General features: G+C 33.8%; 1 protein-coding gene and 1 non-coding gene across 3 annotated transcripts in view; both read left to right on the forward strand.

The window, feature by feature from the left end:
• The window catches only part of NRG3 (neuregulin 3), a 1,117,732-nt gene that overhangs the window by 904,104 nt on the left and 188,062 nt on the right, over positions 1-25,566 (forward strand). The gene's annotated exons all lie outside the window — the stretch shown is intronic.
• On the forward strand, positions 16,233-16,348 carry LOC125995226 (U5 spliceosomal RNA). The gene has a single exon (XR_007490780.1). It is a non-coding gene; the product is annotated as a U5 spliceosomal RNA (small nuclear RNA).

A 25,566-nucleotide genomic window follows, 5' to 3' on the forward strand; every position in this document is an offset into this window, starting at 1 on the left:
GATGAGTGAGCCTATAGTGTGTCTATCTCTCTCCCTCTGACTCATTTCAGTTGGCATAATAGCATTCGTGTCCATCCATGTAGAGGAAAATTTCATGACTCATTTTTCCTGATAGTTGTATAATATTCCATTGCATAAATGTACCACATTTTCTTTAGCCATATAGACCAAGAGACATACCAAAGTCCTACTAAAACATGACAATAAATTCCATGACAATTATCTCTCTCAATATAAATGACTCAACACACCAGTTAAGAGACACAGAGTTGTAAAATGGATCAAAAAGCTGAATCCAACATTTTGCTGCCTACAAAAAACACATCTGAATAGTTAGAAAAAAACATAGACTCAAAAATCAAAGGTTGGAAGACAATTTTACAAGAAACAACTCCCTTAAACACTCTGGAGTGTTTGATCCAGTGAGATAGCACAGCAGTAGGGCATGCGGCTCACCTGGGACAGACCCAGGTTTGAGTCCCGGAATCCCATATGGTCCATGGAACCTGCCAAGTGTGATTTCTGAGCACAGAGCCAGAAAGTAATCCCAAATGCTGTTGGATGTGGCCCAAGGACAAAAAAGCTGGAGTGATCATATTAATATTAATATCAGATGACACAAGCCTCAGACTTAAAAAGTTACAAGGGACAGGGACGGAGAGATAGCATGGAGGTAAGGCGTTTGCCTTTCATGCAGGAAGTCATCGGTTCGAATCCCGGCGCCCCATATGGTCCCCCGTGCCTGCCAGGAGCAATTTCTGAGCCTGGAGCCAGGAATAACCCCTGAGCACTGCCGGGTGTGACCCAAAAACCAAAAACCAAAACAAAAAAAAAGTTACAAGGGACAAAGATAAACATTTTATAATAATTAAGTGATATGTACAACAGGAAGAAATCATACTCCGAAACATATAAATACCCAATGAGGGACCAGAAAAATATTTAATACAGTTGGTAAAATCTTTATGAATTTTAAGTCCATCAATTCATTTAAATCATTGTAATTTAAATTATTTTTAATTTTTAAAATTTTAAAAATATCTTCAAATGTATCCTCCTAAATTGCACAAAATTTTAAATCTCTGCCAATTAACACTCAAACACATATCTTCTAGAATTTTCAGAAGAAAAATTCATTGTTGTTTCCTTATTTGGTTTTTGGGCCACACCTGGCGGTGCCTGTCAGGGATTACTCCTGGCTGTCTGCTCAGAAATAGCTTCTGGTAGGCTTGGGGGACCATATAGGACACCGGGATTCGAACCAACCACCTGTGGTCCTGGATCTGCTGCTTGCGAGGCAAATGCTGCTGTGCTATCTCTCCGGGCCCTGTTGTTTCCTTATATAGACATCCACATATTTTATATATAAGTGTGATACGAATATATACATATATTGATTTATATCCAATACTTTTTTAGCCTCTTGCAATCAGAAAGAATCTCAGCTCTTGTTTTTTCCCCACTCCTCTGCTTTCTCCAGTGTGCTGACTGCTATGATTTTCCAAATTTTGTGATGGCTTACTAGAGCCCATGCCAAAAGATGATCTCTTCCTGCTGTGGATTGATCTTGGGCAGTTTTCAGATTGCCTTGTGTGTAGCACATAACTAGACCACATAATTAATCTATCTTTGGTCCCAACTTGGTCCAAGCAGCAAGCTTTTCCAGGGCCTCTCTCATTAGATTCCCATAAGTCAGGTGGCTTTTTCCTATTTCTCTCCTACACATTTTTAGTCAATAAGGGGTATCATGTTGTTAATGGGTAATGAATGACTTTAGATTATTTATTTCCTTTGTAATTTCTGCCATGTAAATTTTGTCTCACACTTCATTGTCCATTATCCATTATATTGACAGATTAATCAAATTATATTCAGTACATTTCTTTTTATGATACATATGAGATAATTTGTTCCTTCTGTGTATCCTTCATTCTCTTTTCCTCCCTCAGGTTTTTATCCTGTCTTCACACTAAAGAATTATTTTTGGTGGGTTCAGGGCACTATATGGGATGCCAGGGATCGAAACTGAGTGCTACTTGTAAAGCCTTAGCCTCCCTCTATACTATTGCTTTAGACCCAATAAAGTTAATTCTTATTTTATTTTATTTTATTTTATTTTTATTTATAATAATAATTTTTATTTTGACCAAAGTGGATTACATATCTTTCACAGTAATATTTTAGGTACATATTAACATTGAATCAGGGGATTCCCATCACCAAAGTTGTCCTTCCCTCTATCCCCTTTCCTAGCTTGCATCTCATCATATCCCCCTCCCTTAACCCTGTGCTGATCCTCTCTGTGTCTAGCTTGCTATAGATTGGGTATCGATTCTTTTGTCGTTGGCTTTAGGTTTGGTGTTTAAGTCCGATCATTTTTATTATGATTTAGTGATCATACAACTGTTTGGTCTTGGTACCCTCCATTATTTCTCCCTCAATTTGAGAGGCAGAGCAAGATGGTTCAAGTTATGTGATTCTGTTTGAAGAGAAGAAAAGCAATAAAATGGGATAAAAATCAAACAAGCCAAAAATGGGTGGAGTTCTTAGAGGCTCTCAACATCAGTTTGAAAGAAGAAAGGGAAAAAGGAAGAGAAATACCACAGCTGTACAAAAAGAAAAATCAAACAAAAAAATCCAATGTGTACTACAGCAATAAAGACAAAGGCTTAAAACATGAACCTGATTCTAAAAAAATCAAAAAATTTATTTTGGTTTGGTATCAGTCCTGAATTCCCAACAATGAGCTAAATATAGTTCTATCTATGAGTGAAATAAGTCAGAGGGAGAGAGATAGACACAGAATAGTCTCACTAATCTATGGGTTTTAAGAAAAATTAAGGACATCATTGTAATAATGCCCAGAGACAATAGAGATGAGGGTCAGAAAGACAGGCTCACAATATGAAGTTCACCATAAAGAGAAGTAGTACAGTTGGGGAACTACTTACATTAATAACCATCGTGACAATCTTAATGAGTGAGAGAAACAGAATGCCTGCCTCAAATACAGGCAAGGCTTGGGAAGAAAGGAGGGGGGCATTGGTGGTGAGAATTTTGCACTGGTAAAGGGGGGGTGTTTTGTTTCTGACTGAAGCCAAACTACAATCATGCTTATAATCATGCTGCTTAAATAAAGATTTTTTATATATATGAAACAGATATATATATAAAATATATAAAATATATAAAATCTGACTTGGGGGGAACCACATGAATGCCGGGAAACAAACTTGCTTCTGGCCTGGGTCAGCCAGGCAAACACTCTACTGCAAAGCTTCCACTCCAGCCCCCATTTGTTTATTCCTTTGAAGAACCAACTCATTGATTCATTGAATTGCCTTTTTTTTTTTTATTTTTATGCTGTTGATTTCTGCTCGTTTTTACTATTTCCCTATTACCTTTTGCTTTTCCTGTTCTTTCTCTAACTCTTTGAGATGTGTGTTTAGGTTGTTGATTTGGATACAGAGCATGGAGTATCTGGTATAGATAGGAGATAAGAGCTCCTAGGTGGTAAAATGGGCTGGCACCTGCATTGTGGGTCTAGGTTTATCCTGGGTCTGGTTTGTCCTGGGTCTACAGATGGCCTGGAGGAAAACTTTTGGTGCAGTAAAGAAAGGGAGAAGTGAAACTCAGTGTGAGAAGTAGAGCAGTCCCTAAGAACAGTTTGTAAATCTATTTAAATCATTTTTCTATTAAATTTTTTGAGAAAGCTGAAGTGTAATTGATTTAAATGAACTCTATCATATATTTCTTAATTACATGTATCTGGTACTACCAGTTGTCTTCCTATTATTTTGATAAAGTTAACACCAAAATTGTATTCTGTATGGGCAGGGTGATTGTTCAGCAATGAAACACATGTCTATAATGCACTTGATCCAGTTTTTGATTTTGCTTTGTTTTTGTTTGTTTGTTTTTGGGTCAAACCTGGCAGCATTCAGGGCTTACTCCTGCCTCTGAGCTCAGAAATCTCTCCTGGCAGGCTCAGGGGACTATATGGGATTTGGGAATCCAACCCAGGTTCATCCTGGGTCATCTGCATGCAAGGCAAAAGCCCTACCACTGTGCAATCACTCTGGCCCCACTGGATTCAGTTTCAATCCTTGATACTGCAGGGCCAATTAGCACTGCATCCTCAGGCTCTTGCATTGAGCAATGGTCAAGTTGGTTAAGGGTTGACAAGGAGCACTACATATACTGAATATTATGTGGACCCAAAAAAAGAGTATTTAGTATTAATAAATATGATTTATTTGGTAAGACATATATATATATTTATTTTATTTGACTTTGCTCCATTTTTATAGCCATACTTTGCTTTGATATCAGCAGTGCTGAGAATCAAGCCAAGCCTCATTCTGTCAGTGTGTACTCCCAACTACATAAATATCAGTATGGCTCAATATTTTCTTACTTTAGGAAAAAGGTTAGATTAATTATGGATCAGCATTTTGCTGTATAGAATTCGACAATATTTTCATGTAATGTATAATATTAAAAATAGTATCTGTATTATAGTAAATAAAATGTAAGGTTCATAACAGTGTAATACATGAGTACAATGACCAAACTACTTGTCACATGACCACTATATGTAGAAACTAAGAAAACAAATAATAAGTATAATAGCAAAATTGCAAAGTCCACATTTATAAAATATATGTTTTGATTTTTTGGGGGGTGCCGTACCTGTTGACACTCAGGGGTTACTCCTGGCTATGTGTTCAGAAATCTGTCCTTTCTTGGGGGACCACATGGGACACCGAGGATGGAACCAGAGGATCAAACCAGGGGATGGAACCAGATCTGTCCTGGGTCACCCGTGTGTGCAAGGAAAATGCTCTAACACTGTGCTATTGCTCTGACTCCTAGGTTTTGATTTGATTTCTGTGATTAAAAGATAACTTGAGGGGCCGGAGAGATAGCATGGAGGTAAGGCATTTGCCTTTCATACTGAAGGTAATTGGTTCGAATCCCGGCATCCCATATGATCCCCCCAAGCCTGCCAGGAGCGATTTCTGAGCATGGAGCCAAGAGTAACCCCTGAGCGCTGCCGGGTGTGACCCCAAAACCCCAACCCCCCAAAAAAAAGATAACTTGGTCAGTGCTCTACTAATCAGTGACTCTCTGAAGTGAAATCCTAATAATGCTTTTACTACGAGTACAGATCATCTATCTATACCTGACAGATGACTCAAACTATACATTTAGCTGCAGAAAAGGCTACCTGTTCAAGGAGACCTCCCACTCAGCAAAGTCCTCTAGTTCTACTCTCCTTCACTCCTTTCACATTATCATTCCCAGTCGAGGAATTTTAGTAGAGTTCTTATTTTCAGAAACAGTTTGAATACAGTTTTAATAGCTTAGACTTCAATGCAATTTAATTTTCGATGTATAATATATTGTAAATTTATTTTATATATGTAGCATTTTACTTGTTACTAATAAATGAAGATGTACCCCTAAAATATGCGTTTGAAGTGAAATCTATTCTCATTGAAATTTATGATCATACAGTGTTTTAGAGTATTCTGATACCTTTGTCAAATCGTTACTGTTTTTTCTGTGCAGAATTTAGACTCTGTGGTGTACAATGCTCTCAATGTTATTGTTTCATACATACAGTGTTTCCGGACCACACTCTACTATGTCTACATCCTCCAACATTTTCTCAATGCTGTCTTCATGCTTTTTACTTTATCTCTTCTCCATGTTAAGCTTCCCCTTGAAGATCTTAGTTTCTGTTATATTTCTTTTTTTGTTTGTTTGTTTTTTGTTTTTTGGGGAGCCACACCCAGTAAAGCTCAGGGGTTACTCCTGGCTGTGCACTCAGAAATTGCTCCTGGCTTGGCGGACCATATGAGACGCAGGGTGATCAAACTTAGTCTCATCCTAGGTTAGCACGTGCAAGGCAAACACCCTACTGCTTGTGCCACCACTCTGCCCCCCCTTCTGTTGTATTTCAGTTTGGGTATTTTTAATTTCCTTTCTATGTTTTTTTATATCTCACTTATAAGAAACTGCATTCTGCAACCAAGCGCTTTAGTTATTATAAAAATAATAATATTAAAAAAGGGGATTTTAACCAAGAGCACTTTAAAATTAAAACAAAAGACACAACACAATAAGATAGAAACTGGTCCTCTCTTAAGGGTTTACAGGACCTCTAATATTATAATGTGATATTTATGGTTTTATTGACATTAGTTTGTAGCATTTGGTTTGAGAAACATAACAATCCTGTGTAAAATATTAGATGCATTACTAGATAATTATTGTTACTTTGATCTGATACAGACAAAGATATAAAGATTTTCACTTTTGTTAATTGCCTCTCCTAAATGTTTTCATTTATTTATGTTCTAGGAATATTTAGAAACTGTTTTAGAGTTAAGTGCAGACTTACAGGTTTCATATTATAGTTTACATAATGCAGATGCTGGGGCATCTAGATGCATCTAGTGCAGTGCCAAGCCACTCACCCACTATTCTCTTTTCCTTCAGACTATTTTCGAGTTTATAAAGCAATGTCACTCCTGTGCACCAGGCATAGAGTGGGGTGAAGAGCCATTGTCAACTTTATTTGTAATTCTGTAGTACCTTTGCTCTTTCCATTTTTACTTAGTATTTTAATTGAATGCAAATGATTACTAACAACGTAAAGATAATGAATGTTTAGGAGTATAAAATGAACCATAATGATAATTATAGCAAATGAGAAACAGGGTTATTGGCTTTTCCTTAATACTAGGGTCATATTTTCAATTCCAATAGATACATTTTTATGGAATGAGGAATGACCTACACTTGCTTAATCATGATCATAGTTGATGATGCTAATATTTGAAGGATCTCATTAATCAACAATAATTATGCAACAAAATGGCGCAAATTCTAAGATTTCAATTCATATTTGTTCATTATTTTTAATTTTCAAAATGATTTTTAAAAGAATTTTGAAATAAAATTTTTTTTGTTTGTTTTTAGGCCACACCCAGTGGCACTCAGGAAATGATTCAGTTCAATTCTAGGTTATTTAGTAAGATGAAGAATGTTGAAACATTCTGTAGGCATCTCACTTCTGGCTCTGTGCTTGTGAATAACTTTAGGTATTTTCTGTGGGGAATCATATATTGTCACAGAGAAAACTTTTTGTGGTTCTTTTTTGGAACACACCTGATTGTGTTCAGGGTTTACTCTTATCTCTGCTATTCATGAATTATTCCTGGTGGACTGGGGGGGACCACCAGAAAAAGGTTGCTAAGAATATAACCCAGATTGACCACATACAAGGGAAGTGTCTTACCAGCTGTACAATCTATCTAAAAAGGTGTCTAGAGAGGTAAAGAGAAAACTTTAACTGAATTTTTTGTCAGGACTAGAAGTAACATTTTATGAATAAATCGTATTATTTGTTACTATTTCAAGAGAAATATTGAAGCCACTATATTTCTATGATGTATAGAGACAGAGCTTATATGTAATACTTATATTCTCCCAATTACAAACATAAAAATTTTATGAATTATACTTGCATTAATTTTCATCTTTCTTTGATTAAATTTTGGATTCCTTCTCTAATTGCATCATAGTATAAATATTCTTCTCAAATGGTTAACCTCTAAAACATTTATGTATTTAGTTCAATTTACTCACAATCTGCCTCTGAGAAATATCTTAAATTGATATTTTTGCTGCCATTGTATAGTGAGATTATGGTCAGAGTTTCAGATGAGAATGGCAATAAATTTTACAACTATGTTTGAAGAGCAGGCATTTTTTTCTCTTTTGGACAAGAAACAAAGGCTTACTCTGACTGTGTGCTCAAGGATCACTTCTGGCAGTCTTCAGAGCTTATTCCTGGCACTGGACTTAATTTCATGTATGGCAAGCACAAAAACACCTGTAATATCAATCCACCCCATGTGGCAATATCTTATATTATTAAGACAATAAAGTTTTATCAAGCCATGGAGGAAGTAATTGTACATGAAAAAATGTTTACACGGACACAGTTCTGATCTGAAAATCTCACCAAGTCTGAGGCTCTAGAAGTTACCAAGGTATGCGGGTTTTTCTGTTAGGCATGAAAATGTAGGAGCAGTTTCCTGTGAAAACCTAGACAGAGTTTCTTGTATACTGTTTATATATAAGAGGATTAAAACTACAATTCCTAAAGAAATTAAGTAAAAGTTAATTTTTCATTATGTACAGTTACTTATGAAACCAATACCTATTATGCTCATATAATCATTTGAAAATAACAAAAGCAATCACATGTGATTAGTTCTACAAACATAATAAGTTTTTTTTTTTTTTTTTTTTTTTGGTTTTTGGGCCACACCCGGTGACGCTCAGGGGTTACTCCTGGCTATGCGCTCAGAAGTCGCTCCTGGCTTGGGGGACCATATGGGATGCCGGGGGATCGAACCGCGGTCCGTCTCCTAGGCTAGCGCAGGTAAGGCAGGCACCTTACCTCGAGCGCCACCGCCCGGCCCCCATAATAAGTTTTTATAGAGAATATCTTCATATTTATCTTAGCATATCCAAATAACATTTTCCTGTCGCATAATATGCTCTTTCTAAAATTTCTTATCTCATCATTATACACATAAAAATATTTACCTCATGAAATTTTTTATTTTACAATGAGTGAAAGGTGTATTTTAACATGGGGGTATAAACTTCTTTTTCAGAGTTTAGAAAAAATGTAAATATTATGTCCTCTTGAAACTTACAAAATAAACAGCAGACACAATATTAATTTATTATATCTATAAAACATTTTAATATAATGCATAATGTCAAAATTATGTAACATGGGAATGTAATCTTGTTGAAGTAATCAGAAATAGGTACATTTAAAAATTATTCATTTAGCAATTTTTAGGATCAAAGCACTATACCAAACAAATAGATTTAGCATTTTTTTTTCTTGGCTCATGTATTGGGTGGGAGATGGTTCCAACATAAATCAGGAATTAGGGAAATAAATGACTTGGCAGTAATGAGGTAGTTCTTTGGAGAATGATTAGATTTTTATTAAATTTTATATTTTACTGAGAAATTATTATTATCATCAACTTAACTCTGCATAGAGAAGAAAACTTTGGGGAAAAGACATTCTATGAAATAAAAGCATTTTAAGCCTGTAATAAACGTTGTGTGTTCAAAAGGACAATTATATATTATATGTTTATAGGTGTGTATATTTGGTGTGCAAAGGCTCTTATGAATATTATATATATAAGGCTGAATGATAATAAAATATACTGCATGTGAAATTTCAGGTGACTCTATAATTGTTTCCCTCAGCAAGTCAAATTGGAGAGTGAAAGTGATGCCATGAGTAAAGGGAAATAGGCACCATGAATATAAGACTAAGGAGACTAGATTTATGTTCACTTTAAATTTTTGGGAGGAGTCCTCTAAGATCAGTGCTTAGGGATCACTCCTATAGTTTCAAGGGATTGTATATGTTGCCAGGGGACTGATCCCAGATCACCCTTTTACAAGGCACTTTAGATCAATGAGTGGTTGGTTCTAAAGAAGGAACATTTTTCCCACCACATCAGCTTCAATAGGAACAGTTTGATAATTTCTAGTGACAATTTGATTTGTTACAAATTTGGAGAAAGTGGCTGTTGATATTTAGTGTCTATAAACATTATATTTTGTAATTCAGAGAAGAATACATTGGAAAAAACAATCTGATTCAAACTGTCAATAGTGATGAGGCGAAGAAAATGACAGGAGTATGTGGAGGAAGGGGAATTGTCTTATTTATAGTATAATGTAACATTTTATGTGAAGCTATTAATAAAAATATATACTGTTTAAGGTCATAAAATAGGTTTTTAGCTGCTGTGTGACAAATTACAAAGAAGGGCAAAAGCTGAATTGTAGAGATCTGCTAAAAGGCAGGGAGCATTAGTGCTATGAATGGAAATATTGTAATAGAGGTAGGCAAGCATGTGATTTTGAGAATATTAAAGAGAACTAGTCAATGCAACCATGCCAGAACCAAGTGGCAACTGAAATCAGAAGTTATTTCCAGTTCAGAATAAACAACTGAAGGGATGCTCTTAGTCCTGGTTAGGATATAGTAACTTCAACATGTTTAGAATGATGGTGAGGAAAATGAGATCTGTTTCAGCAAAGTAGAAGTGAGAATCCTATCTGTGTAAATGTGACATGTATCGACATTTTAGCAGTTTTGCAAATCAGGTATGTGATAGGGACTATATTTAGAAGGAGCTGCAAAATAAACTCTTCAGTGATAAGACACTGGCCTAGCAAGTACAAGGCCCTGAATTCTATCCACAGCAGGGCAAATGCCCTATCCACCATCACTGAGTAGCACTGTTTAGATAGACCATTAATCCTCTGAGTATTTTACCAAAGAACTGGAGCAAAGACTTTTCGACATCCCCAAGGAGGGGCCCCTGACCCTATAAGAATAACTGTTATGGCTGCTATAAACTTCTTTAAACAAGGTTAGGGAAAATATGTGAGTCCCTAAACAAAATTCTAAAAGTTTAGCTTTTAAGTTAAAATTAAATTATTTGAGAGTTTCTGAGTTCCTTTATTTTGAAAAGTAGAATAAAGTAGCAAGAAAAACCTAAAGAAGTGGAATAGGTTATGAGGAAATGCAGGATTATTTGAACTTAAAAAAAATCAAGAGATAGTAATCAACTAATTATATGTTATAATTCTGAGTCAAAAGAAAAGTCCACACAATTGAAATAAAGCAAAACAAGACTTTATCCCTTCACGAAAAGCCTCAAACTGGCTAGTCAAGGCCATCATCTTCCCGAGAAAATGACCCCCCTATCAAGGTAACAAGCCATTTTATATAGGCAGGGGGAGAGGTGGATCAAGCTTCTGATGATCTTTAAGATGATTGGCTGTTGTTTAGGGTACCTTTCTACTGCTCTTTCGTTTTCTTTCCAGATAGGCTACCGCGTATGGCCAGGTATCTTGAGGTGGTACCCAAGGAAATTTAGGCTTGAAAAAGAGACATCTAGGATGTCAACCACATGTGGTTCTTTACAAAATGTTGTCCCTCCTTGTTCAGAATCTAGGGACCAACATTAGATGTAAATGATTCTAAGGGATGAATCATATCAATAAAAAGAGGATTAAAATTAGATTAAGTCATGGAACGATGATTCTGACATTGACAGGATCAATTCCAGAGATAGTGTAAATGGGATCCAGTTGAAATTGGTTGCAGGTAAGACATTGGAAGTAGTAATTATAGAAATTAATGATATGAAATAGAGCTCCACATAAGTCTAAAAACTAAAGTAGTAATTGAAAAATGCCGCGGATGTCAGAAATTATATATATATATATATATATATATACATATATATATACATATATATGTATATATATATATATATAATTACTCAGGGTTCTCACACAAATAGTGTGAGTGTTGGGTTTTTTGTACTATTTATTTGTTTTGGGGGAGGGAATTTGGGGCCACATCTGATGGTACCAAGGACTCATTTGTGGCTTTGAACTCAGGAATCACTCCTAGCAGAGTTTGCAGACTGTAATATGTTGCCAGAGATTGAAGCCAGGTTTACCATTTACAGGGCAAGCGCCTTACCCACTATATTACCACTCTATCCCAACATATAGGGAATATTTGATGATACATTTAAATAATTAAGAAAAGAGGGTGTTGAGTTATAGTGAAGCAGTAGGACATTTCCCTTGCAAGCAGCTGACCTAGCAAGGCCCAGGGTTCAATTCTTGGCATCCTATATGGTCCCCCAAGCCAGGAGCAATTTCTGACCTCATAGAAAGAAGTAACCCCTGAAGGTCACAGGGTGTGGCCCAAAAACCAAAAAAAAAAAACCGAATAAAAGAGAGGTTCACCAAATAAATTCTGAATATTTTACTTTTTAATGTTCTACAAAATTTGAATACTATTTCAAATTTCAAATGAATAAAAATGTGGTTTTGTTATTTTTCACATTGAATTTACATAATACTAATTTTGAATTTTAAAACAGTTGAGGGTTTTGACTTAAATGATATTGGTCAGTATCTTTCTATTTAAAGCTGAACATATCTCTGATATAATTCACTTCTTAGTCTTTATGCTAATACTATCAGTGAAGCTAACTTGTACAAAATGTCCCATGCGAATTGAAATTATTTCCCCTTAAATGGGTTTGTCATTCCCATATTGAAAGGAAGCAGTTTTGATTTACTACAGTTGAGGTGGAAGGAAGGTTGATGAAGGTTACCAGTCTGATTCTCTTTTATTGTCTCACTTGAAGCTGACCTTCATGCTCCAGTAACCTCCTGGAATATGTGGTTTTTTTTATTCAAGTGTCTGTCATGTTCTGTGTTGTGAATACCTTAGGGTGACACTTTGAAATAAGGAAGGTTGTGGAATATATGATCCAATAGAAAAATATAAAAGTGTTTAAAGAATTAAAACCTGAAGTCTGACCATTTTTCAAATAATGAATTATATATAAGTATATATAAATGTTTTTCTGATTTATCTGGTATAAAACTAGAGGAATAAAGTACAAGAGAATCATTTTTGTTTATGGGGATTTGATGAAAACTGAATACTATTCACTATTGGAACCATCTATCCAGGGAATAGTATGGAAACTTCTCAAAGCTTAAAAACAGGACTTCCGTATGACCCAGGGAGTTCACCTCTTTTCATCCAAGAACACAAATAATATTTAAATAAAAATTTAAGTTTATGTACCAGAAGTGTAAGTTTTCATGTCCTAGACCAAAAATCAATATAAGTATCTCCATTTAAAATAAAATTTACTTTCAATAAAATCATATTTCAGGATAATGAAGATATTAGAATAATAGAAATAGTTATAAAGAAATATATAGAAAATTAATAATAGGAAACATTCTATCTTATTGAGGAAGCTACAAATAAATTCCACTTAGAAATTGAAAGTAATAAGATTAATTAAATACTTACTGATTACTGGGTAAAATAATTGAAAAAGCATATAACTTTAGGAAGAATGATACAATAAAGTTAAAGAAAATTCCATGCCAAACAATGAATTAGTTCACTGCCTTTATTTTTCTTTGAAAGAAAATGATCATTTAAGGAAAAGTATTTTGATATAAAATGCTAATATTATATATTGCATAAAATTTACTTATATGACAGAGCAAGATTTTTAGAATGAATTTTGTGTGAGGAATAAATAGCATCTATCAGGACATGATTTTTTGAATTACTTTGAAATGCCAGCTTCTAACTGACAGAAACCCACCTCTATGTAATAAAATTTAATATCAGATTTGACTTCAACTAAGATTTTGTATGTTCAAGGTCTTGATTTCAAAAAAGAAAATATTGCTTTGTAGACATTAGACACTATTACTTGCAATTCAATTACTTTGATGTACCTATTTCTTTGAACAAAAATCTTTTTTAAATGATCCTTTGATATATGTGTCTGTGGTTCCAGCAAATTACTGCTGAATACAGAATGCAATGAAGGCTTTAATTTACTAAAAGAGTTATTTTGCTACATTTCTTAATATTTTTTATAATAGCAATGAACCATAATTTACTGAAAAAATTATGAATATTCAAAAGGAAACAGCAGCACTAATACTTTGAAAAACTGGAAAATGTTTTGGGGCCATCTTATAATTTGCCTATGGATGGGTTTCATTTTTGTTGTGATGCTGATTTGGGGCTGGGGAGTTGGGTCATACCTGGCAGCACTCAGGGTTTACTTACTCCTGGCTCTATGCTCAGAAATCGCTCCTGGCAGGCTCAGGGGACCATATGGGTGGCCGGAATTTGAACAACCATTCTTCTGCATGCAAGACAAACACCCTACTTCCATGCTATCTCTCCAGCCCCATGATGCTGATTTTTTGTTACCGTTTTGGTGTGTTTTTTTAATAAACCTGAATATAGTTCGGAATTTAATTCTTCCTCAAAACACAAAAACATTCATTTGAAAAGAGATGTATACATCTGTGTTTATTCCAGCTTTTAGTACAATAGTACAGTATGGAAACAACTTGTATGTCTAACAACAGAAAAAATTAGCTAAAAAGTTGTTCTATACATACAAAATAGGATATTATATACCTAAACTAGGAAAAAATAGCCACCTTGGTAAGTGTGGAGGGTATTATGCTGAGTGAAAAATGCCAGAAGCATATGTATAAATACAAGGTCATCTCACTTATCTGTGTTGCATAGAGAGAAAAATCATGTGTATGGACTATACCTAGTTTAAAAAAAACCTTGAATACTGAAATAAAGATATGGGGAAGGGAAATAGGGAACAAGTAGATTGCCTGGAAGAAACACAGAAGCATAAAACTTAATTTCCCTTTTTTTTCTTTAGTTTTATTTTTATGATTTTTAAAATTAAAGCATTGTGATTTTCAAAGTCATTCATATTTAAGCTTTAAACATATAGTGTGTCCAAACCAATTCCACTGCCAGTGTCAATCAATCACTTCACCAATTTTCTCAGAGTTCTTTTTACCCCTCCTACTATCCTCAGCCTACCATCATAAAAGACACCTTTTAAAATTTGATTGTTAGACTTTAGTTCTGCTGATTTAATTGTTTATTCTGTAGTTTGAATATTTAGTATAGTCACTTCTTTCCGCCACTAATGCATTTGATTTCCATTGACTCTTGCCCCAAATTATTACAAATCTGTCTTTATCTTCTTCCACTCTTTTCTTCTCACTATACTCTGGGGCCAAGTGTATTCTAGACAACTCCCATTTAAACCATTGCATATGTTCATGCAATTATTCTAAACACCACATATATGATATCCTTTACTTATATTCTTATTTCTTTAACATACTATCTTCCAGCTCCATGCATGTTAAAGTAAATTGCATGATTGTATCATTCCTTAGAGCTATGTAGTATCCCAATATAAATGTACCACATCTTCATAAGCTGTATGAGCATCTAGCTATTTAAGTGAGTGCTGTGATGAATAGTAGTGTTCATATGTCCTTTTCTTGTTGCTGTTGTTGTTATTTTTCTTTGTTTTTTGTTTGTTTGTTTTGGGGGCCACATCCAGCGTTGCTCAGGATTTACTCCTGGCTCTGTGCTCAGGAATTGCTTCTGTCTTGGGGGACCATATGGGATGCCCAGGGGGTGGGGGATTTGAATCTGCATCTGTCCTGTGTCAGCCACATGTGATGCAAATACCCTACCACTGTGTTACCACTCTGTCCTCTGGATATGTCCTTTTTAAAGATTTTTTTTTCTGTCCTAGGGATATATATTCAAAAGTGTAATTGCTGAGTCATATATTAGCCCAATTCTGAATTTACACATATTTTTTTCCAAGGGCTTGAATCAAACAACATTCCCACCAGCAGTGAATAGAGTTCCTTTCCACCACATTCTTGCCCACATAAATTATCCCCAGTATTTTTGTTGTGTGCCATCCTCATTGGTATCATTGTCATCTTTATTTGGATTTCCCCAATTATAAGTTTTGATAAACATCTTTCATATGCCTACTGGCCATCTGTTGTTCTTCCTCAAAGAGATATCTATTAATTTCATCTCCCCATCTTTTAATTGGAGTTTTATATTTTGGAGGGACAGTTAATTTTTGTGAGTGCCTAGTATAACCTATATATCAATTCTTTATCTGAATGAAAATATTTTCACTAAATCAGCTGTCTTTTGGTTTTAGCCATTTTATTATTTTTTTATTTTCTATATATTTTAGTTTCAGAACTGATTCTGTAGGATTTACCACTGGCATAATGCTGATTTTTTAATATAAAAACTGCATTTCTTAAATGTCAGACTGAACATTAACAAGTGGATTAGTTATCTTAGTAAAAAACATTGAAATTGTGGAATACCACTCCTAATACATTTTTTCTAGATTTTCACTATAATGTGGAAATTAATCTTCAAAATAGTTTTAATGATGAGGATGGATAATACAATTTGCCTGAGGTTGGTTGTTAGATCACTAACTGATGTAAATATAGGTATCAATGTTTGAGAAAAACACATTTTTTTTCTTATCCCCTACCTTCAATGTTGTCTTGGTAGTAAAGCTGGGGATTAGAACAAAATATATTTCTCCTTGATAAAGTTCTTGGTTCTTCTTATTTTGTTATAAGTCTTCTATATCACATAAACAACTGATATTCCTCTAATCTTCATGTTACTAAATTTTATAAGAATACCAACTATTATACTCTGGTTTCTCTTCAGATCATATAAATCTTTCGCCTTTTAATAAGATTTCCATGGAGAGGAACAATTCTGAGTTCTAATAAAAAAAAGAATATCAACGATTTACTCATTATGTATTTTAAGTACCAAAGGGACTATTGTTAAGTATAGTCTATGAAATTAACTTAAAGGATTTGATCATCTAGAGTGTTTGTACCAGATTAATTAATAGCAACTGTGAAAGATAGTGGTCATTTTACTTAACTAAATTGTGTTGATTTTTAATGTATTAAAATAAGAAGTGGGGACAGGAGTGAGAGTATAGCAGGAAGGGAAGTTGCCTAGCATTTCTGGCACCTGAGAACGGCTAGGAATGATCCCTGAGCAGTAAGTTCTAAGTACTCATGGGTATAACCCCCAAATCAAAAATATAAACAAAGAAACAAACAAAAATTTGTGTGTGTGTGTGTGTGTGTGTGTGTGTGTGTGTGTGTGTGTGTGTATGTATGTATGTTTTACCATTTTTAGTGTTGATTTTGTTTCTGGCCTCACCCAGGGACCTTACCCCTGGCCCTGTGCTCAGGCATAATTCCTATTGGTGCTCTAGAGACATGATGTGGTATCAGTAATAAAATAAGGTATCAATGAACAAGATAAATGCTTTAAAATCTTTTACTAATTTTCTGGAGTCCTATCATGCCTTTTAATCCTGAAATACATCCTAATCTTAATGTTGATATAATGTATATTCACCACACAAAAATAATGTTCTGTGTATTGGAAAAGAAAAATAGGCTTATTTTTTACTTTTTGCTTGTATTTTTTTTTGGTTTCACAGATTCTAACTTCTCTGTCAATACATACACCCTAATTTACATAATAATAAACTTTGATTTTACTAATGGAGCACTGTCTCAAATTCTTCACTTCTCACCTCTTTGCTACCTCTATTCTTGCAAAACTTGCTTTAACTGAGTTGCTTTGTTTTGTTCCTAATATTTTTTGTTTCATTTTATAATGTGTGTGAATGTCTTTATCATGTGACCAGATCCAGTAGGAAAGTTTAATTTTTCCCTTGAGAGATATGTACTTGTTTTCTGTGAAATGTAATTGTTTCAGAATAATTTTATCCAGTGTTTTCTTGTTTCCCAGTTTTACTTTTCTCTTGAATGTATAGATGTTTTTAAATTATTTTATTTTATCATTTCCCAAGTTTTTCTTTGTTTTCATTTATTGAGATATTTCTCCTCCTACTCTTTTTTTCTGTTTTTCCATTTTTCATTAATTAATTTATTTAAACATTGTGATCAATTCTTTTTCTAAAGAAACGTTTTATCTCCTAAAACTCTTTCAGGTTCTTCTGAAAATAATATTTTTTTCACCTGAGTGATTTATCTACAATAAACAAATCTGACATTCTTTAAAACAAAGAATATCATTCATGAAAACTTCATGCTCTCTTATATTTTAGAATCGTTTTTGTGAGCTTTTTCATTATGCTCTGTTTATGTTTGAAAGCAAGGCATGAGAAGCACATTTTTAACTAGATAATGCTGACTGGCGCAATGTCTTAGTTGTTAGCGTTCTTTGCTTAGAGATGCTATTATTCTGAGGCTCCATGAATGACTGAATATAGTTTGAGTCAATTTCTCCATCAATTTCTTCTTTGCTTTTTTGTTCAAAGATTAAAAAAAGTGAGTGCTAGCTCTCGCATCAAGGGTAAGAAAATAGGGGGTTTTTCAGTTCTGTGTGTGGATGCAACCTTCCTTCCCAACCATTATTTGTAGATGATAATCTGTTATATTCACATTTTAGGCAGCATTGTTTTCTTTGGGTGGTCCAAAGTTGCCTTGTACTTTTGATAAGCACTCTCAAATTACACACATTTGCTCTTTATTTCTATTCGTCTCTTCCTGTATGATAGCAATAGTTTTTCCATGAATATTTGCTCTCCCAAGACTTCTGGAGTCTTCTTACATCCTGATGGTTCTTGAACACTCTCTCATTTCTTGCAAAATTTTAATATCTTGATTTATATACTTTATACATATAAATATACAAATATTTATATATAAGTATATATATTTATATACTTTATATATATTTTAATTTTCATAGAAATGCAAAGACAAAAATATACCTTGTAGTCAATCCTGATTATCCTAGAAATATTAAATGTCTTATTAATCATCCACTTTGGGGTACAGAGAGGTTCAATCTCTGTAACCTGCCATAGTCTTCTGATACTTCCCAGATTATTCATAAACAAAATTTAGCGAATAGCACTTCCAGGTCTGCCCCCAAACAATAAATAAAAGCATAAATAAGTAAAAATAAAAATTAATCCACTTGGCATCAAGTAATTTAGAAATGTCCATTTCTTTCAGAGTTTACACCATGCCTCTTTTTGTTTGTTTGTTTGTTTGTTTTTGGGTCACTCCTGGCTCTCTGCTCAGAAATCACTCCCGGCAAACTCGGGGGACCATATGGGATGCTGGGATTCAAACCACTATCCTTCTTCATGCAAGGCAAATGCCCTACTTCCATGCTGTCTCTCCAGCCCCCACACCATGCTTCTTAATTCATTCATTGTTTCAAACATTATTTTCTAAATATAGGCATGCAATATATTAATTTAAAATTGCTTTATTTTTGATAACATCTAATACTATTGATTTTTATTATAAAGTATTTCACTTTCAGTCTGAAGAGATCTTTCACAACTCTACTGGCTGTTTCCTTGGTTTTAATTGTCAATATCACCTCTTGTCCCTAGTACACCTCTATGGGTCATTATAGAACACAGAACCTGGAATTACCTCTAAACACCTATGAATGTAGCTCAAACATTTCCATTCCAAAAGTCACTTTATTTTAAATGACATTTTTATAACATCTCAAATTTATTAACATAGATTTCCAAAATTTTTAAACCTAAAAGGACAAAAACTTTCTATAGAATCCATTTAGGAAGATTGGAAATAATATCTACATTTCCAAAACTAAAATTTTCATCCAAATTTAGGCTTAATGTTCAAATAATTTGACCATAGAACAAATGAAACCTTTTTTATAACTGTGTCTTAAGATCCTACAATGTAGGAAGGTATAATCAATATAACTGACATCCTAATAATCAAGTCTGAGAGGAACACTTCATCATATTTGTCAGTTTTTGAAGAGAAAACATAAAATGTTCCAAATTGTATCTCGATTATTAAGAATATCATTTTGCATCAAAAATAGAAATTGATGTGATTGCCATTACCGACACTGAGAGATTTTTCAGCTCATTCTAATTAGGGGTATAATATATATGAGGATATTTGTGTTTCTTGTGTCTTTCATTGTGCTGTCACTTTAGCATATCTCAAAGTCAACATCATTTGCATACTCATTTCACTCCCCTCCACAAACATTGGCAGATCATTTAGAAAATATTCTTTGAGGAATTTGATTATTTGTTCTAAATTTCAAATGTATAGCAAATTCTGGGCTGTATTTTTATTATTTTTATGGTTCATTTGGGTGGCAGTATCAAAGCACAGGGAAGTTTCTAAATGTGATAAATTTATTTCTCATAGTTTTGGGGCTTGGAGTCCATCTCTAGCATGGTCAGGTAAAATCCCTCTTCCTACTTCTATCCTTCTGGTCTTAGGAGCCCATTGTTTCCACCCTCGTGTTTTATAATCTCCCACCAAAGTCCCAAATTGGAAATTTCAAGACACAAATCGTGGATAAATGCATTCAAAATTATATAATGATTTTTAAGACTAATTTTATAAGAAGGTGGAGCGATAGCACATCGGGAGGGCTTTTGCCTTGCATGCTGATGACCAGGGATGACCCAGGTTCTCTCCTGGCATTACTTATGGTCCCCCCAGCCTGCCAGAAGTAATTTTTGAGCACAGAACCAGGAGTAACCCCTGAGTGATGCTGGGTGTAGCCCAGAAACCCTCCAAAAGACTAATTTTATGAATTATATAAGACTAAATATAACTTGAACAGTAATTTTTAAGTATCCTTGTTTTTAACACATTAAGTATAACTTAAGAGACACAAACACAATCACAATCATGTATGTAATCAAGGTGTTTAAATAAAGAAAGAATGTATGTAATCAAGGTGTTTAAATAAAGAAAGAATGATTATGAAAAAAAAAGAGTAGAACAGTTCTGGCCAGAGTTGTGGTGCAAGTGGTAGGGCCTTAGCTTTGCACGCACTAACCAAGGACCGACTGCAGTACGATCCCGGGTGTCCCATATGACACCCCCCCCAAGCCAGGAGCCATTTCTGAGCTCATAGCCAGGAGTAACTCCTAGCATTACCAGGTGTGACTCAAAGAAACAAAATAAGCAAACACAAGAAAAGAGTAGAACAGTTCTTTCTACAGATAATTTTTATGTAATACTACAGTTTTGGACTATTGATTTTGACATGTTTTTCACAATAAAGTAAAATTTATTTAACTAGGATTCGCAGGCTAAATTTAAATCTAGTTCTGAAAATAAAAACTGAATCAAAATTATTAACAGAAATAAAAACAAAGTCTGTACTTCCTTTATTATTATTAATGTGGACTGATACAATCCCTTTTAAACAATATTAATATATTTATTATGTGTTTATATATAAACTCAAATATATATAAATATTACCATGCCTGAGAATTATAGGATTTCTTTGATGGATAAGGTGTTTTGTTTAATATTACATCAAATAATTTACAATGTAATGTGATCCTTGCTTTTATGTCTGTAAGATTTTGATAGCAATATTATAACTTATAATATAAATTTTAAAATTTGAAATACTCTGCATTTGGCATACGATAAAAATCTATATAAATCAACCATGAGCTGTGGTTCCTTAATAGAACAAAGCTGAGTCATTATATTATTTATTTGTTTTATTTACATCCATATTTTTAAAGTATGAAAATCAAGTAGCATCATGAATATGTATGGTTTTCCAACTACTTTGAATTATAAATGTGGAAGTGTAAAATTTTAATGATCATAATTATTTAGAAAAGTCTCTCACAAATTCCTTTACTTTTTCTTTTGTTCTCAAGTAACATAGAAAAGAGAGTGCGAATATCAAGAATTAAAGCATAGCTTATAAAGCGATATTCTTAATAATAAACTTTTATTTCAAAACTCGCATGGGTCAAAGATCACGTTTTTACTCTAGATTCCATTCTTGCAACTTTGTTTTTGAAAATATGTAAGATAGAGGTGACTATTCCTCAAATAGAACTTCTTCTTTTGGTGAGAAAAAATTTCCTTAGGGGTGAGAGAGCTTGTTCTGCAAAAAGATTGCACATTCTTAAAGCAGAAATTGTCGGTGTAATACTGAAAGTGGAAGAAACAAAACGATGTATATGTTTTGACAGTTTAAACCTATTTCTTGACATACTGTTAGAATAATAACCTAGGTAGGGCATAGTTTCTAAAGGGCAGAATAAGTAATTTTGGAAATATAAACTGAAATCAATACAGTTTTGAGATGAGTAGAGAGAAAATATTTTTTTAAGAAAAGAGCTAATTGAGATAGAAAGTAAGGTTGTCTTCTAGGTGCCATGCTAAAGTAGAATCAAAATATTTTTAAAGATTATTTTTTATTTAAGCACCTTGGTTACAAACATGTTCATAGTTGGGTTTTTGCCGTAAAATGCACACCACTCTTAACCAGTGCAACTTTCCTGCAACCAAAGTCCTCCATTTTCCTCCTCCCCCAATCACCTGCCTGCTTTGAAGACAGGCATTGCATTTCTCTCTATCACTGTCACTGTAGTTGTTAGTGTAGTTATTTCTCTAACTACACTTAACACTTTTTGTGGTAAGCTTCATACTGTGGGCTGGTTCTTTCAGCTCTCATCTCTATTGACTCAGGGAATTAATACTCTACTATCTTTTATTTTTCTTAAATCCCACATGTGTGAAATTATTTAGTTTATCTTTCTCCCTCTGACTTACTTTACTCAGAAAATAGTCTCCATATCCATCCATATAAAGGAAACTTTAATGAATTCATTTTTCCTAATAGCTGCATAGTATTTCATTGTATATATGTACCACAGTTTCTTTAGCCACTCATCTGTTGTTAGGCATCTGGGTTGCTTCCAGATTTTGGCTATCGTAAATAGCACTGCTATGAACATAGGAGTGCAGAAGGCATTATTGTATTGTATTGTGCTCTTAGATTATATACCTAGGGGTAATATTGCTGAATCATATGGAAGCTCAATGTCTTGCTTTTTAAAGAATACCCATATTGTTTTCCTGAAAGGCTGAACTAGACAGCATTCCAATAACCAGCATAAAGGAGAGTTCCTTTCCCCTCTGTGGCATGAGTTGATAACTCATCATTGTGTTAATTTGCATCTCTGTAATTATTAGTGACATGAAGCATTTTTATGTGCTTTAGGCCATCTGTATTTCTTTTTTAAGGCTATGTTGATTCATTACATCTCCCCATTTTGTGATGGTCTTAGATTTTGTCTAATTAATTTCTATCCGTACCTTGTATGTCTTAGATATCAGCCCTCATCTGATGGATATTCGGTAGTAAATTCCTCTATTCCATGGGTGACCTTTTTACCCTGTCTCCTTTGAAATGCAGAAACTTCTGTTTTATATAATCCCATTTGTTTATCTCTGCTTCTACAGTGTTTTCTACTAGAAGATGCCTTTTGTCTCAATATCATGGAGCATTTTATCTACATTTTCTTCTATCAAGTCTGATATTAAGATCTTTAATCCATTTTGATTTTTGTTCATGGCATTAGATGGAAGTCCGAGGTCACTTTTTGCATGTGGCTGACTGGTTGTCCCAACACAATCTGCTGTAGAGCTTTCCTTGCTCCATTTTACATCTTGCCCCATTATAAGAGATTATTTATTGTATGTCTGGAAAACATTCTCTGAATACTCAAATCTATTCCATTGATCTGAAGGTCTGTCTTTATTCCAGTACCATACAGTTTTAATTATTATTGCTTTGTAATAAAATACAAAGTTTCAGAAAGTGATGCCTCCCATCTTTTTTTTTTTTTTCTTAAGGGTTGTTTTGGCTATTTGTGGGCTTTTATTGTTCCAAATGAATTTCAAGAGTGACTGATCTACTTCTTTGAAGAATGTCATGGGTATACTTATAGTGATTGCATTAAATCTTTACATTGTTTTGAGGAGTATTGCCATTTTAATTATGTTAATATTTCCAATCTATGTACAGGGTATATCTCCATTTCATTATTTTCTTTTATTTCTTAAAGAAATATTTTATAATTTTTTACATATAGGCCCTTTACCTCTACTTGTTTTGACACCAAGGTATTTGAGTTTCTGTGGCATTATTGTGAATGGGATTCTTTATTTAAGATCCATTTCTTCTTTTTTTTTTCTTATTTGTGTATAAGAAGGCCATTGACTTTTGTTGTTTAGTTAAGTTGACCTCAAGGTATTTGCATTCTGTCGAACTATTGTGAATGGGATTTTTTAATGTCTATTTCTTTTCTATCATTATTTGTGTATAAAAAGGGCATTACATTGATGTTTTACATTTGTAGCCTGCCACTTTTCTCTATGCATCTATTGCTTCTAAAAGCTTTAGAATAGTCTTTAAGATTTTCCAATATAGTATCATATTATCTGATTGTGTTTAGGAGTAACTCATGGTGAATCTGGCGGGGAGGCTTGCATAGTACTGGGAGATAAATCTGGATTGTCTGCATGCAAAGAAAGCACTTAAATTCCTGTAATGTCTCTCTAGTACTTATTTTCTATTTTAATAACCCATAATGTGTAATATAGTTAATAATGCTATTTACACAGCATTCCAACAATATATCCTCCACCAATATCTCCCCAATCTTATTATTCCATTACTACTTTTTATTTGTTTTAGTTTACTGATGAGAATAATTACTTTCATGATTAATTTTTAAAATATTTTAAATTTTGATTTTTATTTTTTAAATATTTTTCAATGTTTACACATTAATGTCATCATACAATGGATTCTTTAACATCTTGGTCAAATAATTAAAATACTTGTCATTCCAGTATCTTTTTAAGTTGTTATTTTCTTTATGCTTGCTGTAGCATTGATAACCTGGTAATTCTGGCTATTATAATTCTCTAGATTCTATTGAAATCGATTTCAGCAAATAACCATCCCTTTTCAGGTTTAACATGCAGTTACTGACCTGATTTGAAGCTACAACTTAATTTTGACAACTTAATTTTCAGAAACTTTAAAATGTCATTTTCATCGACTCAGTTGTCTGTTACCTAGTTCTTTTGCTGACCCCTGCTGATGCTATCTGTAAGGCAAAAACGTACTTTATCATTGGAAGCAACTTATTTTCTAAGCTATAGAATAGCTTTTCCCTTTGTTTGGTTGTGTAGGGGCTTTTGCTTAACCTGTCTTAAAATCTGTGTGGTTTAAACTATCTAGTCAGCGACACTGAGGAAGAAGTGAAGGTAAAGAAGACACTGTCCCCTTTTATCTGCAACTATCCTTCACTTATAAAAGTAGGTGATGCTATATTTATTTGAAATCTTCTATATTACTTTTAATAATGTATGTAAAACATGCTAAAGTAGTGATCAAATACCTTAGCTATGCCTCAGGATTTTTTAAGGGCAAATTTTGTCTCATTTGCACTTTAAGCTCATTATTTAATGAGGTGCTTCTTAAGTAATTATGATTAAAGGATGCAGGATGAGTATATAACCTATGAATATATATAAGTCAAAGTGTGATTAATTGTTCAGAGGTAAATAAGAAGTGGTCTATTTAGAAGCTCACCTTGAAGGTGGGAATTTTGTAGGACTTTAAGTACTACATTGCAGAAGTAGAAATATATTTCACAAGGAGAGGAAAATGTAAGAAATATGTCAGTTTTATTTGCTTTTTCTCCAGAAATGAGTTTGAAAAAGTGTTTATATTCCCATGAATATCATCCATCTCTTTCTTTATATTCAACCTGAATCTGCTTCTACAACCCTAAGAAATTGGCATTTTGCAGGTCCATGGAGTCCATATGGCATTACCTGGTCTGGTTTGTTACTGCTTTCTTTTCAATGTGTAAGAATGAAGAATGAGTATCAATATATCTGAATGTCAATGCTCAAGTACAAATGTCAAGTTCATTCCACATCACTGGTTGTTATGAATTCTGAGCCAATCTTGTCAGATGACAGTGCTACAGAGAACCACTTTGGTATGTTACCATGGCTTTGTTAAAGCCTGCCCCATAGATAACAAACAAGCATACAGTAATGGCCTTGTTTTTATGAGATGCAGTCATTAAATGAAACACACAGTTAATGAAATATAGTTGAAAT

Source organism: Suncus etruscus, chromosome 17 (genome assembly GCF_024139225.1).
Source record: "Suncus etruscus isolate mSunEtr1 chromosome 17, mSunEtr1.pri.cur, whole genome shotgun sequence".
Taxonomy (NCBI): Eukaryota; Metazoa; Chordata; class Mammalia; order Eulipotyphla; family Soricidae; genus Suncus; species Suncus etruscus.